The following is a 15,327-nucleotide window of genomic DNA, read 5'->3' as shown; positions in this document are numbered from 1 at the left end:
GAGGCTGCCAAAGCCACCGCAGGTGCTCTGATACAGGGATGGAGGTGAGACAGGGGGATTGGATTTGGATTTGAAGAGGAGAAAGAGTTGAAGAGCTGCAGTGCCAAGTTCGGGAACTTGGCAAGTCCTGTCTTTGGTTCAGCTCATGGTCTTCAGGGATTCTGCCAGGTAGTGTCAAAGCCTGATGTTCAGCAGACTCTCATCCCTTAAGACTTTCTTAGGGAATCAGTGTATCCCCCTCATTTCTTCAGTGAAAAGAAAACGTGAGTAGGTTGTTTCCCCAAGCTTTTGGACTCCATGGAAACTCCTAATCTAATTCAGCAGCCTCCTTGCCTATTACTCTGTGTATCTGTGACTGCTAATGTGTGAACCTGTGGCATGCGGGGATGGATTCTATTTCCACTTATTCCTTCACTCACTGTTGGGTCTGAGGAGGGAAGTCCCTCTTCACATGCGACTTTTGTCTGATATCATCCGGATTTTAGACACTTGAACAGAGTGTCTTCCTTTGCACAGAGACTTTTTTCCTCTGCTCTTGGAAATGACCACTTCTCCCTTATCTTAAAAAAAAATGTCACGTGATTATGTCCTCTCTCACAGCTGCTCCCTGCCACCCATGACGGTCTGAAGTGGGCATTGTCTTTCTCCTACTTGTTCGTTCTTCTGTGATTCCCTGCAGTTTGGCTTCTGGCCCTACTTTTCTGCTGAGTTTGCTCTCTTAAAGGTTAAGAACCTACATTTTGTCAAATCAAATGGTTATTTTACCATTAAAATTTACATAGTATTGATACTTTGCCCCAAGTAGATAGCAAGCACCGGGGTTGACTATCATTCCCTAGGTCCATATCTTGGCATTGCAGACTGGTCTCTGAGGCGGTGCTTATACTAGGGTAAGAAGGCACTTAGAGGATGATGGGTCCAAGCGATAGCAGTACCAGTCAGTTTTCAACTACCATAGTGAAGTTCCTGCGACAAACAACTTAAAAGCAGGAAAGCTTCGTTTGGGTTTGCTTCATGACAGTGGCCAGCATGAAGGCCAAGGATAAATTTGAGAATGGAGATGTGGGCCAACAGGGCAACTGAGCAGTGAAAGATCATTTGCAAGGTCTGCGCATTGTAGATCTGTCCTTTGTGATTCCAGAACAGGCTCACAGAAGGCACATGCAGAAATAGCACAAGGTTAGGGTCTCTATGGTGGTCAGTTAGCAGGATGGAAGAAAGCAGTAAAGGCTACAGGAAAACTAGCAGGAACCGCCAGTTCCTCAGTGCTGGGGAGTTGGGGTCTCTATGGTGGTCAGTTAGCAAGACAGAAGAAAGCAATAACAGCTGCAGGTAAATCAGCAGGAACCCCCAGTTCCTCAGTGCTGGGGAGTCTCCAGTATACAAATTCATCCTCTCAGGTCTGCCTGGTAAATGTAGACACACTGCACACTATGTTAGAGACAGAAATCTTTGGAAAAGAAAATATGTGTGTTTGCATCTGTTTCCACTGCTCCCTAGCTGCGGGCATGGTGCAAGCTGATCTGATCTCTGCTTTCTCACAAAAGAAAAAAAAAGGAGAATATTTACCTTACAAATGCAAGGTGAAGTTTGAATTTTCTACAATGCTGGTTAGTTTTGTTTTGTTTTGTTTTTTGTCTGTTTGACACAAGCTAGAGTGATTTGGGAAGAGGAAACACCAATTGAGAAAATTCGCCCATTAGGTTGTCCTGTGGGCTAATTGCTGTGGCATTTTCTTAATTGATGGCTCAGGCCACTGTTGATTTGTCACTCCAGACGAGTGGTCCTGAGGTGTACGAGAAAGCAGGTTCAGTTGGAGGCATCTTTCAGTCTCTGCATCAGCTCCCGCCTCCAGGTTCTGCCTTGAGTTCCGGCCTTCGCCTCTCAATAACAGACTGTAATGCATGAGTGTACCATAAAACGCACCCTTTTCCTCTCCAAGTTGCTTTTGGTCATTGTGTTTGCCGCAGGAATAGGATGCAAACTAACAAACGAAATCATCAAGAAACAGACAAATTGCTAGGTGATACCCACCACCCGGTCAACATTAAAAATACTTCTTCCATAGTGAAATGCAAGCATGCACCATAATAATAGAGAGATGTTACCTGCCCTGTACTATCAGATTGCTGACAGAAGCAAGAGCCATGCACGTACGCTCTTCAGGTCTTCTCTACAGCCCTGATAATAAACAATTTCTCAGCTCAGCTCCCGCCACGAAGGAAAGCTGAGAGCCAGCTCATCAGTAGGGACTATGTACTTTTAGCAGCTGGTTCTACACTGTGGGGACCCGGATGGCATTTTTCAGAACTCATATCATTAAAGTTCATTGAACGCCATTCTTTCCCACTGAGTTAAAACAGCTCCAAAGTTTCTTCCCCCACAGTTTCCGCCTTTCAAGTCCTAGCAGGAAGTCAGTCTCTGATTACTATTGAGCCAACCCTCCCGCCCTCTGCAGAGCTTGTCTGTGCTGCTGAACACTCCCCATCTAACAGAGAAGGCAGAAAAGAAGCCAGAAGGCAGCTTTCAGCCCCACGGTTGGCTCTTGTGTTTATAAGAGATGAAGTCAAAACAGAGGTGCTTTTCCCTCAGAACCACACAAAACATTTTAGAACTTTGTGAGCCATACTATGTGTCCACAGGAGATTTTTAAACAAAAATGAGAAATTATCTAGCTCATTTCCCTGGTTCGTGGAGTAAAAGAATATGTTAATTCTCAAAAAGATAGTTGAAAAATAGTTTTAAAACTCATAGATTTCGGGAGGCTGACAAAGGGATCATTAGTTTAATTTATGATCTGTATGGGAGTTAGAAAAAGACCTGTCTCAAAAATTACATTATCAAATCCCCAAGCTTCCCTTTTGAATGGTAACATTTTCAGGTCCCAAACTGATTCTGGAGTCTTTCGTTTTGAAATAGTCTTCTCTTTGAGAAGAATTTGCCACTTGGATCAAAAATGTCCTCTAAAGGAACCAAGTCTTACCCCACCAGGGATGTTGAACCAGCCCAAGCACCACAGAAACGCACCCACTCCCCATATAGCCTATGACAGCTTGTCACTGACCAGACCCTGCTCTGTGACTCCACTCAAAGCATCGCCGCAACCATATATCCAGCTGGGCAGTCGCTCTCCTTCCAGAAATCACAGATGGCTTTTAGAACAAGTAAAATAGCTTATATGGCTTCCTCCTTTGGGGTAGGCACCTGTTCCATTTTCCCAAAAGATAAGTTCCCGAAGTTATGAAACAGTCTCTCTTTCTCCACTCCACAATCACTGAAAACATAATTTAAGGAGTATAAGCAACACAGGAGTTAGACTCAAAGTCAAGATGGGCACTTCAAGTGAGTTATGAGTTGGTTTCACTTCATTTTGGACATGGTAGCTAGATAAATCTTGTGCCAAAGATAGAGTTAATCTATTTACCTTCAATAATAATGAATCTGCTAGACTGTCTTGGTACTACTATCTGAAGGGAAATATGGCCACATAATTCTGTTTTGTTCTGAAACCATCTTAATTTCAACAATAAGAGCATAAGTATCAGAAACAGAAGAAAATTTTGCATTCTTACTGATGGTAACACACCAGTTAAGATGAAAAGCTAGATAAAAAGGAGGATCTTAAGAGGGGCACACATGGAGGGCCCCAAAAAGGGAGAAATAGTTTATGTCTCCTAGGCAAACTGGGAAGGGGTAGAAGGGAAGGGATGGGGGATGGGAACATGAGGGATTGAGATTGGCCAGTGGGGTAAGGGATGGAAGGAGAGGCAGAGCAATGAAAGAGATAACTTGATAAAGGGAGCCATTATGGGGTTAGGGAGAAATCTGTTACTAGGGAATTCCCAGGAATCCACAAGGATGATCCCAGCAAAGACTACTAGCAATCGTGGAGAGGGTACCTGAATTTGCTTTCCCCTGTAATCAGATTGGTGACTTCCCTAATTGTCATCATAGAACCTACACCCAGTAAGTGATAGAAGCAAAATGCAGTGATCCACAGCCAAGCACTGGGCTGAGCTCTTGGGCTTCAGTTGAAGAGAGGGAGGAGGGAGCAGATGAGCAAGAGGGGCCAAGATCATGATGGAGAAAACCACAGAGAGAACTGACCCAAGCTAGTGGCAGCTCACAGACTCTGGACTGTCACCTGGGGAAACTGCATGGGGCTGAACTAGGACCTCTCAGTGTGTGTGACAGTTCTGTGGCTTGATCTCTCTGGGGGACCCTGGCAGTGGGATCAGAACTTATCTCAGGTGCATGAACTGGCTGTTTGGAGCCCGTTCCTGATGGGTTTGTTCAGCCTTGATGCAGTGGGCGGGGCTTAGTCCTGCCTCAACTTGGTAGGTCACACTTGATTTACTCCCCAATGGAGAAGTGGATGCGAGGTGGGATGGCGGTGGTAAGGGAGTAAGAGAAGGGGAGGGAGGAGGAACCAGAATTGGTATGAAAAATAAATAAATACATTTTGAAAAGAGAGGGAGATGAGTCGTAGTTCTCATTGAATTGAAAACATACCCAGTGAAACTGAAGGGAAGGTACAAAAACTCTGGATCATCAGAGACAACATCGTAATGCAGCTGTTTTATGCATTATACTTAAAAGTTATACTTTTAATGCTTAAGGAAAAAAAGGTTTGAAAGGTTTAGACACCATTATAAGAATGTGACGTATAAAATGAGCATTTTAAGGTGTGGCTAGGTAGATAGCACGTGGTTCGGCTGAAGAATAACTAGGAGGAAGCACGCTGTCTTCTCAGGCCATGTGGGATTCAGGATGTTTACCTCCTTCACTAGTACGGTGTGGGCTACAAATAACTCCTCTGCAGCAAGAAACAAACAGAGGGTCCCATCTTGGACCCCAAGTCAGATCATCACTTCTTCCCCCAAGCTGCTTAGGAACAGGATATTAACACCTGGACCTCAGTTTTGAAATCAAAGGTCTCTCCCGAGACCCAATGTTCCTTCTCTGGTCCACAAGCCAGAGCCAGTTCGAAAGCCAGCTCTTAAGAACCAGGTATAAGGAGTCTGAGAGTGAAGTCAACAGGTCAAGACTGGAAGAGGGAACAGAAGATCCAACCAGCAAGTCTGGGATCACTTCAGTTTGTCTGAATGGACACAGAGGGCACCTTGTCCCCATCCCTGGCTGGCCTGGAACTCACTATGTAGACCAGGTTGGCCTCAAACTAACAAAGATCTGCCTGCTATGCAGTGCTTGGATTGAAGGCACGTGTGACCATGCCCAGCCTCACCCAGATTTCATTCCAGCTTGTTAGGTCAAACTCCTTGAGTAGAAAAGATACGAGGAAAGAGACCTCAGGGCCTTAGTGATTTCTCTACTCTCATCAATATCAAGCTCATCTGGCACTGTTACAGGAACCCCAAACTCACAGTTTTAAAGTCTGTTGTAGTTATACTTAGGATGTAAAAATGGGTAGAGAGCATATGAAATTTTTCTTGCTAGAAACATTTATCTTCAAAAATCCCTAGATGCAGCTATCTACTTAGATGGGTACCCTTTGAGGGGGAAAATGAGACACTGCACTTAACTCAACAACCTGTACCTGATCGGCACAATTCGAGGATGAATTGTCTACGAGTTTAAGTAGCACTTATGTCCTCCGTGATGTTGCTAAGCTGGTTTGCACAGTGTCTGCACCACAAAAGCAGGTCGTTAAAAGTCTGCTCTTACTTGGTGGAAGCCAACAAATCGTTTGTTTTCCATTTGGAAGCTGTCTACAGGAATGCTTCCCACATGCACATAAAGGGCATAAATCCTCAGGGCCTGGATGAACTCAGTGCTGTCCCTTCTGTCCCTTTTTATGGTCATCGTAGAGGGGACATCTTATTTCCATACTCATTGATTTATTGAGCATCCAGGTGCCAGGGGCCCTTTTAGGATGGAACCAAATGTCTTCAGGTGATTTCAGACTTTGCTGGGGCTTCATAAATAGACATAATCCTCATCGTGGATCCTGGAAAGAACAGAACAAGTTGTTTGATTAAAAAACAAATGGATTAGTTATTACAAAGATGCGCAGCAACTCTAGCAACCTAAAAAAACAGCAAGTCAGTAACTCTCAAGACTTCTTCCCCTGAGGTTCCTCGGACAGCAGGCCTCTGTTGTGCTGGGCATGTGGGAGAAGGCAGGTAGACTGGGGAGCAGTACCTCAGAAAGGCCCTCCTGGGAACAATAAAGAAAGCAATGTGTCCACAAAGCAGTGTAAGATTAAATTGTCCACCTGCTGCCTGTTCTTCAGTCCCCGAGGTTTTTGTTTGTTTCTTTTTATGTAAAACTCCTTAAAGTGACAGACAGACCTGATGACCAACCCAAAGCTGAAGGGAAGCCATCAGACAAAACTCAATTCCCATTCCTCAGGAATAGGGGTCAGGGGGTCAAAAGTCTTTCTTGTGTTACTGAATCAATGCAGTAGCCCAGTATACACAGCGAAGAGACTTTTACACTGGTCAAGTGATGTGGCAGCTGACATCGCTGACACTTTCAGAATTCTGAGATTCCTCCACTTTTCTGTAGACATACAGGATCCTCTCCTTCACCCCATTCAAAACTTTGATGAATGCCTGCTTCTTATAAGGCCACGTTCCGAGTGGTAAAAATCCCATCTTGAGTTAAGGAAGAAAGATTCCGTGGTAGAGCCTAGTGGTCTAGAAATGACTAGATGGTGCGATCATTTTAGAGGTGCCTCTGTGGAGGGCCTGAGTCTGAAGCAATGTATAGGAAGACACAGAGTTTCTCCCTAAGAGAATCAAACCAAGACACCTCTGCTGGAGATACTTGTAGGGCAGTCTCTGCCTTCCAGGACCCAATGTAAGATGTCAAGTGCACACAATTGTTATAGAAAACAGGAACTTATGCTTTGTGGTGTTGAAACGAAAGGGCTGGGACAGTTTATGTTGGCATTGGACCAACTAGAGAAATGAAATATATACAGGCAGAATAAAAGGCAAGTGTGTTTATGCAAGAAGAGATGAGAGAATAGGGTGAGGGAGGACCACAGCAAAGAACAAGGCATGTTCAGGAGATGGAGCACAGACGCACAGGAGAAACCTTGCCAATCAGTGGAGTCAAGATTGCAGAGGGAGGCAGCAGGGAATAGGGGCAGGAAGCACTGAACAGGCAAGACAACCTTTGTTCTTAAATACCTAAAACAGTACATCGTGGTTTTAAAAGTCTTTATTCCCATCACACTGCAAATACTCTGTATCACCATGGAAGTCGGGAGGATAGAGGAAGGGAGAAAGGAAGGGGGGCGGGGAATGGAGGAAGAGCAAACTCACTGACATCACACTTTCTCCACAATCCCTGCTTCTACTCATCTTTTCATCGAAATATTTTTGAAAGAATTATTGGCATCCTATTTCCCATGATCTCAACTCCAGTCAATTAGGTGTCCCGTTCCCCACAAAAATAACTCACCTACGACGTCAGGACCCAGTGCAGAGATCAGCATTCAGTCCCCCTTGTCCAGACCTGAGAGAGATCAGATACTGCTGGCTGTCCTCAAACTTCCCTGCTTTGCTGTCTTCCAGTGCCCAGATGTCATAACGCTCAACATCTCATTCTGGGATCCTTCCCTGGCTTCACTCACTTAGTGATCTAATTCAGTCACATGGTTTTAAATACTATCTACACCATCAGCCCTCTAATTACAGGAAATGCAATTGTCCCCCGCCTGGGCTATTTCTCTAGGTTGCATTTGCAGCAAACGAACTGCAGTGGTGAAGTAACTTTGGGTCACTTAGCCTTGCAAACAAGAAGCCGGTCTGTTTCTCTTTCCTATGATGGAAGCTCCCAGCTCCCCTTCTGCACACCTTCACTGGGGTGAGAGCAATCCTCACAGCCTGAGGGGCACAGCAGTCCCCATAAGGTGGATGATCCTTATGGGGAACAAGGCCTTGTCTCTGTCCCTGGATCCCTGAAAGAGTTGTAGGCTGGATTGTTAACTTGTGAGTAAAAGAGCAATACCAAACCCTGGCAGTGGTGATACCAAGAGCTTCTTCTAATGAGCAACTTAACATCTCAGCATACGGTAAGACAAATACATTGCATACTGAAGCTTTATACTCACAAATATTCAATAACTTCCCACGGGAACAGATTGTCAGCCTCAGTCCATTTCCCATTTTTTATCTTTAGCCAGTAACTTTTTAGAGTTAATCAGAATTTGAGGGATGAAAATCAACAAATAGAGAATATTCTCGAATCTTAAGGTCCCGGCAGTTGAACATTGCTCAAAGTGCACATGAATTATGGAAGTTTGGGCATATTCCTAGAGCTTCTTCTGTTGAAAGACTTGCTTGACTTCTGACCAAGTCGCCTACCTGCTCTCTCCCCTAACACCTTTCCCTTCTGCTAGGGTAGGTGAGCTTGTCTCACGCACACATTTCACCTGAAGTGGTTCCCTAGGAAACAACTAGAACACATGCTTGGGATCCTGATGTTTCTGTGTGTGAAATCGAATCCTGCCAGTCCTTACACAAAGCCTGTGGATCAAATCAAACCAAACCTCTGGTCAGTTTCCAATGGTGGAAAGGAATTAACCCTTACACCAAAGGTGCTGTTAAAAAACAAGTATTAATTCCTTTGTCTTTATTCAATATAGTATGTAACACCCGATTTTGTGTTACACCCTCGGTACAGTTCGCGCGCCACTGTACCACACGCGAGTCGGGCAAGAGCCTGGAGATTGAAAGAACACACAAAGAGACCAGGGTCATTCGAAAGGAGATCAGCTGAATGCCCGTTTATTCAGATTTGGGGGAGTCCTTGTCTACCTAACTGCTGCACAAGGATCTCTGCCCAGGCAGGTGGGAAATTACCATATTAACAATGGAGACAATGCCCTACAGCTAATCACCAGGCAGGGCAGGGAGAACACAGAAACAAACAGGATGCTTAGTTAGCTGACCAGAAACTGTCCTCCAGATGCACCCCAAGAACAACGGCAGACCAGGGCCCTACAATAGTAAAAGGGGTTGTTTCATTCTTGAAAAGTTTCTGCACCCTGATAAGATTCTCTGCCGACGCAACAACTCAAATCAGACCAAATCAAACCAAATTAGAAGAAGCCCAGGTTTAATGGATACAATGCTTCTGAATGATTTTCCAGCCCTGCCCCACCCCCACAGAAGAGAGGAAAAAAAAACACGAAAAAAACACGTTTGTTTTCTGGGGGTCAGTTTAAATACCCTGTAGGGGTGGTCATGAGCATTTCGAGGGGAGTAGACATCATTTGGCAGGCTTTCTGGGATGCAGCAGGTTTGGAGAGAGATAAGAAAGGTGATTTGGGGTGGAGCTTCCACCCAAACATTCCAGATTCTTTGGGTATATGGTTACTGGCTCAAGTCTGGCTACTTCTTGCGTTCATGGGACAATGTGGGAAGTTGGGAGTTGGTGAGCTCATGCTCAGTAGGAGGTGTAGGTGGAGAGGCATCTAGTTAATGCCCATCCTGGAGACCTCAGGTGGTTTTTCCTTGAAAGAGCTGAGAAGTCAGGTTGCTGGGAGAAAAAAAAAAAAAAAAAAAGGTTGTTCTCATCGACGCTATGAATGGGGCTAGGAACGGAAAGGGTGACAGCTGCCAGGATAAAAGGACCAGAGATGTTCCCTGGTGGTACGGGAGAGGCAAGGGTGAATGAGTAAGATACAAGAGCAGATGTGCCCTTTAAAACCAGATTTCAGTTGCTGAGTAGGTGCCCAACTGAGCCTGGAGAGACAGCACCCATGGCGAAGTCCCAGGAGCTGGTGTAGGTGCTGGTCTTATCTGGAGAACCCTCTGCGGGTGGACTTGGTGTGAGTCTGGCAGGAAGGGTGACTCTGTACTGGAACCTGCAGTTATCTGCCAAACAACTAGAACAGATTAACATCTTGGTGTCATAGCAAAAGACTATGGCTTTAGATTAAAAGGCATGAACATTTTAAAAGACAATTAGAGGAAATTAAAAACTTTTGAACCTCCGAAGTTACATCTGAAACCTGCTAATTTTAGATTATGGAGCCTGTGAAAGACTTACACCCATCTGTACTTTTAGCAGGAAACTTAACAAATAAACTAATGAGTTTCTAGTACCCTAAGTCATCAGATGCCATCAGACAGATCTGAGTGGGGAGAAGTAAATGAGCAGAAGGGAGACAGACAGTTTTTCCAGCTACTCAGGAAATCCCAAGTCTCTCTGTGGTCTTTGGCAAACACAAGTCTCAGAAGCGGTATTTACTTTTAACTGCTAAGCCCAGGAGGCCTGACAGATTCTCCTGTAGGGGGTAGGGATTGGTTGACCTGTCTTGGCAGAATGGAACGACCAATTTCCCCCCAGTGTCCTGTTGTCCAGTTCAGTCAGGGTCCAGGGAGCTGATGAGGTGAAAGACAATCTTTTGCTGTATGGCTGGATTTGCCACATCCAAAGCAAGCCTCCAGGTAGAAGTTCTTCTGCGGCCATCCGTCTTCTTAGAGGAGCTACAGGATGCTGCAAGCTGGCAGAGAAGATAACTTTAAATTCTATATGGTAGTGGATACCTTTAAGGGAAGAGGCAAAATGTTAGCTCTTTCAAAACTTTACTAAAATTACAAACATAGGCGAGAACTGGAGCCCAGGGTCACATCACTTGATGAGCAGGTTCAGTCGTCAGCACAGCAAGGAAAAAGTCTCTGTTGGGTTAATGGTTTCTGCCTGTAATTTCAATTCTCAGGGACTGCAGCAAAGGCTGTCCACGAATCTGAGGCTAGTTTGTGCTATAGCATATCTCTGTAGCCTGGGCTACAGAGCAGGACCCTGTCTCAAATATCCAAAAAATAAAGGGCTGAAATAGTGAGGATTGTCACCTTAGTGTTATTTATTTTGTGTGTGTTTTCCTCTTGGCAAGTAAGAATTTCATTATATTTCTTGTAGATCAGCAGAGAGCCACAGAGACTATTTCAGCTCATATTCTGGGAAACTGAGAGGCTCACAAGCCAGCCATCTACAGTTTGGTGATTAACTGGATGTCTAGACAGGCTCTCAGGAGCATAACATTATTAATTAAACAGCTGTTTGGTTAATCACACTAGCCAGAGTAATTCTTGGAATAAATATTTTATTAATATGGCTATCAATAAAGCAAAAGTAAAAGGGACTCTTTTAATTAATTCATTTGTAATAATATTGAGATTATGACCGGCAAACTCTGTCTGAAGGCCTGGAGAGTAAGCTAATGTTTCTAGCATGGTAAATCTTCATCTTATTGTTCCTAACTAATGGAACTGTATATTTCAATTTCCTGGCCAAAATTCCTTTTATGTCATCTATCAAGGCTGTATTAAGGTCCATTAGTGAACAATTGGGTCTGACAAACACTCTGCTGGTCCTTATTGTCCTTTCTTTTAGGACTGTGCATTCCCACATTTCCTTGGCAAGAACACTGTTTTGCTAGATAAGGAGTGTACTGTCACTATGATTAAATATCTGGCAATGTTTTCTGTCAGTCAAAAGACATAATATTTGAAAAAGAAAAAAAATACATTTGACCAGCACATAGACAGTACATATTTTCATGAAATACAGCTAACCTAATACTTTTTCAGAATCCATAGCCTTAAACCATCGGGGAGAAATACAAGTTACATTGAATGTAATCTGAAAATATTAGCCCAAAGCTTGCTGTTTTTCCTTCACAGTCGTCCATGTATAATGAACTTCCATGTTTCTCCTGACTTGTTTACTGCCATAGGCTATCCATCCATCCCCAAAGTGTTTATTCAATTTCAGTTTTACTTACTTGGATGAGGAAATAACGGCAATAAACCTCACATCTAATCTTTAATGTTAACCATCTGGTCAACATATATATTTTTGTGATGCTAGAAGAAGGTTTGAACTAGAACCATATAAAAGTTTCCGGCAAAAAGTAAAATTTTATTTTACGGTATAAAAGTCCCTTGGAGGACACTTACATTTGTATCTTTAAGTACATAAATGTACATCAAAATGATTTACCAATGAGCCACTTAATACTTTCCAGACCTGTTCTAGCAGCTGGAAGGAAAACCAGAGTGTCAAGATTGCTCTGTTGCTCTGTCAGGGAGCAGGGGGGGAGGTGGGGGTGGGGTGCGCAAGGCAAAGTGGTCTCCTGTTGAGTCTCCAGGCTCAATTCCATCAAATTAACTCCACATATCGATATGTGAGAGCAGTGTTTCAGCAAGCCTGTTTGCTCCTAAGGGGCCTTCTCATCAATCCTCTGGCCTTTCTTCCAGTAAATGCCCACAGACCAACCAGGAAATGCTGATGGACTTACCAATAAATGTTGATGGATCCAGCTGTGCCAAATGGAACGCACAATGTTAGAAAACACCAAAATATATATTCTCTGTCAAAAAGACTAGCAACACGTGAATGTATAATTCAATAAATACTTAGACGTCCTGCTCAAAAGGCACCCAAAAGGAAGAAAATAATAATTCACCTTACCTTAAGTCAACAGTTGGGTGTAAATAAAGGTGCCACCCATTTTCTTTAAGGAGTGCAGAACAATAATAATTCATACTCATAATATGACTATGATAAAAGTCTCACTCAGTCTGGCCTCAGAGTGCCCCCAATGCACTCATCCAAACATGCCCCCACAGCATTGCCTGTCACTTATCTAGATGAGAAATGGTGATTGTGTGAGAATTAACTAGCCGTAGTTTGATATGAAAATTAAACTGTGAAATTATCATATAATATAGCAACCTCTATAACAAAATTCAAAATAGTTGTCTAACTTTCTGTCTGTGTGTCATTAAACAACACAACTGGTTCAGGTGGGTTTCTACCCCAGCAGGGTCAAGGGCCATCCTTTTCTACACTGCTGAAGCAGACCCAGGGTGTCAGTCATTTTAACAACCATAGAAGAAACCTGCAGCTTGTTGAGCTACAGCTTGGTCGAGCCCTTATGGTTCCAAAGAAATCTAATCCATTAATGTTTATGTTACTGAAGACAGGTTGCCTAAACCCATTAAACTATTGTTCAGGCAAAAATCCCCCTCATCGACATTAGCTGCCAAAGCAGTTGTCTTAGTTATTATCCTGTTGCTATGAATGGCATCATGACTAATGTAGTAATACGAGTGGCAGGGCTGCGTCCCCAGCACCCCAGCCGCTTGGCTAGCTTATGCCCCGAATTAACAACACACAAACTGTATTCTTTTAAACACTGCTTGGCCCATTATATCTAGCCTCTTCTCGGCTAACTCTCGCACCTGGACTAGCCCATTTCCAATTATCTGTGTTGCACCCCAAGGTGTGCTTACCGGGAAGATTCTAGCCTACATCCATCCTGGGTCAGAGCTGAATCGCGTCTGTCTGGGAGCTCGGAGCATGGTGTCTCTCTGAGGCGTCTGCTCCCAAGAGGAGAGCTGTCGAGTCTGAGCTCACTTCCTCTTCCTCCCAGCATTCTGTTCTGTTTACTCCTCCCACCTATGTTTTAACCTATCAGGGCCAAGCAGTTTCTTTATTGCTTAATCAATGAAATCAACAGATTGATATGTGACACTCCCACATCAGACTAAGGCAAGACGTAGAAAGCATTTAAGTAGGGGCTTGCTTACAGTTTCTTAGAATCCATTCATTACTGTCAAGCAAGAAGCATGGCAGCATACAAGCAGGTGTGACCCTGGAGCTGAGAGCTTTATGTATTAGTCTACAAGCAGCAGAGAAGAGAGAGATGAGAGTGAGGGGGAAAGAGGGAGAGAGAGAGAGAGAGAGAGAGAGAGAGAGAGAGAGAGAGAGAGAGAGAACACGAAAAAGAGAGAGATGCTGTGACTGCTGTAGACTCTTTGAAACCCCCAAAGTCCATCCCTGGTGACTCACTTCCTCCAACACGACCACACCTCCTAATCCTTCTAATCCTTTCAAGTAATCCCACTCCCTGGTGTCTAAGCATTCAAACATATAAACCTATGGGGCCATTCTTAATCACACTACCACACAGGCCAAACAGATACCCAAAGTCAGAACCCAGAATTCCTGTATCTGAAGGATGCACCAATAACATTTGCAGCATGAGGAAAACATGCTATATCATTTTTCTTATTTGCTTTTATCTTTAACCTAAGAAAAGTTAACTTCTAACTTGTGGTTTCCCAGTGGTAGCCTCACCAGATCCACACATCAGGTAAAAAATGGCACTGAGATTCCAGCAATACCCCGGGGTATGTGGAGAGGGACATAGCAGGAGATACCATGTGGCCAGATTACCTGTGGCAGCTATGTAACCTGAGGTTAACTGGAATTCATGCAGGGTTCAACACATTTACAAATTACATTCTAAGTTCAACAATTTCAAGTGTTATCAATGCTTCTTCCACAAAAATCTGTGGCTTTAAGGTAAACTGGTTACATATACATCTGTGAATTATGTATCTTGTTAAACAAGAGTGAACATGCATCATTCTCTTGGTATGTGTGTGGTCTCTGTCAGGCACAATTCAAAATAAAAGCCGTGCTACTTCAAAATGAAAGACAGTACTCCACAATTTGAAGTTCTCAGAAAAACCACTTGAAGTGGGTGATGTTTAAAGCAATTAGGTTCTGATCTTAGGACACATATTTTAGTAAAGTTGGAAAGACATAACGCCAGATATAAAGATGGGCATCACTGGTAATTGCTTTATCTCAGTATTACACAATGGAGTTTACTGAGAGGAATTGATGAAGGCACAACTCCTCTGTTCAAACCATCCAATACCATGATTCCAGCTCAAAACAGACCTCAGAAAATTACTCTCTCATACCATGTCTTAGAGCTGAAGTTCTATGGGAAGCCTGCCCATGGCTTAAAACACAAGTTCACAGATGTAGAATAAATATCCTGAGAGGGTTTCCACATCCCAATCTGTAGGATAAAGCCTGTGATGAAATCACTACTAAACACAAAGGGAAACAATTTGTGTTTATGGATGAAAGTAGGTGTGATAATCAGGTGGGCTTAACAATGTGGAGATTGTCCAACAGTGTCCAAGTGGGCTCAACACATGGCCCACACCAGGAAAAGTACAACAAGGAAGCAGGGTAGGAAAGACAAAAATGATAGCAACACAAGAAGAAATGCGCCCTGGTGTTGCTGACACTGAAGAGAAGTAGTGACACCAGCCAAGGAATACAGAAGGCTTATGGAAGCTGTAACAGTAAAGGAACCGATTTTTGTAAGACCTTCTAGTCTGACTACAGCCCTGCTGATGTGTGATAGTAGCTCAATGAAGCCTATTCGAGGCTCAACAAAGAAAACAACTTTTCATTATTTATATCAGTTTGTTACACCTGCAACATAAAACAAGTATAAAAGAGTTCCTGAGCCGGGCA

The 15,327-nt window shown here is 43.6% G+C and overlaps 1 protein-coding gene across 1 annotated transcript in view; it reads left to right on the top strand.

The window, feature by feature from the left end:
* Nkain3 (sodium/potassium transporting ATPase interacting 3) overlaps nt 1-15,327 on the top strand; it is a 619,021-nt gene that overhangs the window by 556,234 nt on the left and 47,460 nt on the right. The window lies entirely within an intron of this gene.

Source organism: Microtus ochrogaster, linkage group LG5 (genome assembly GCF_000317375.1).
Source record: "Microtus ochrogaster isolate Prairie Vole_2 linkage group LG5, MicOch1.0, whole genome shotgun sequence".
NCBI lineage: Eukaryota > Metazoa > Chordata > Mammalia > Rodentia > Cricetidae > Microtus > Microtus ochrogaster.
The sequence above is the reverse complement of the archived record's forward strand: the minus strand, read 5'-3'. Positions and strand labels throughout refer to the sequence as shown.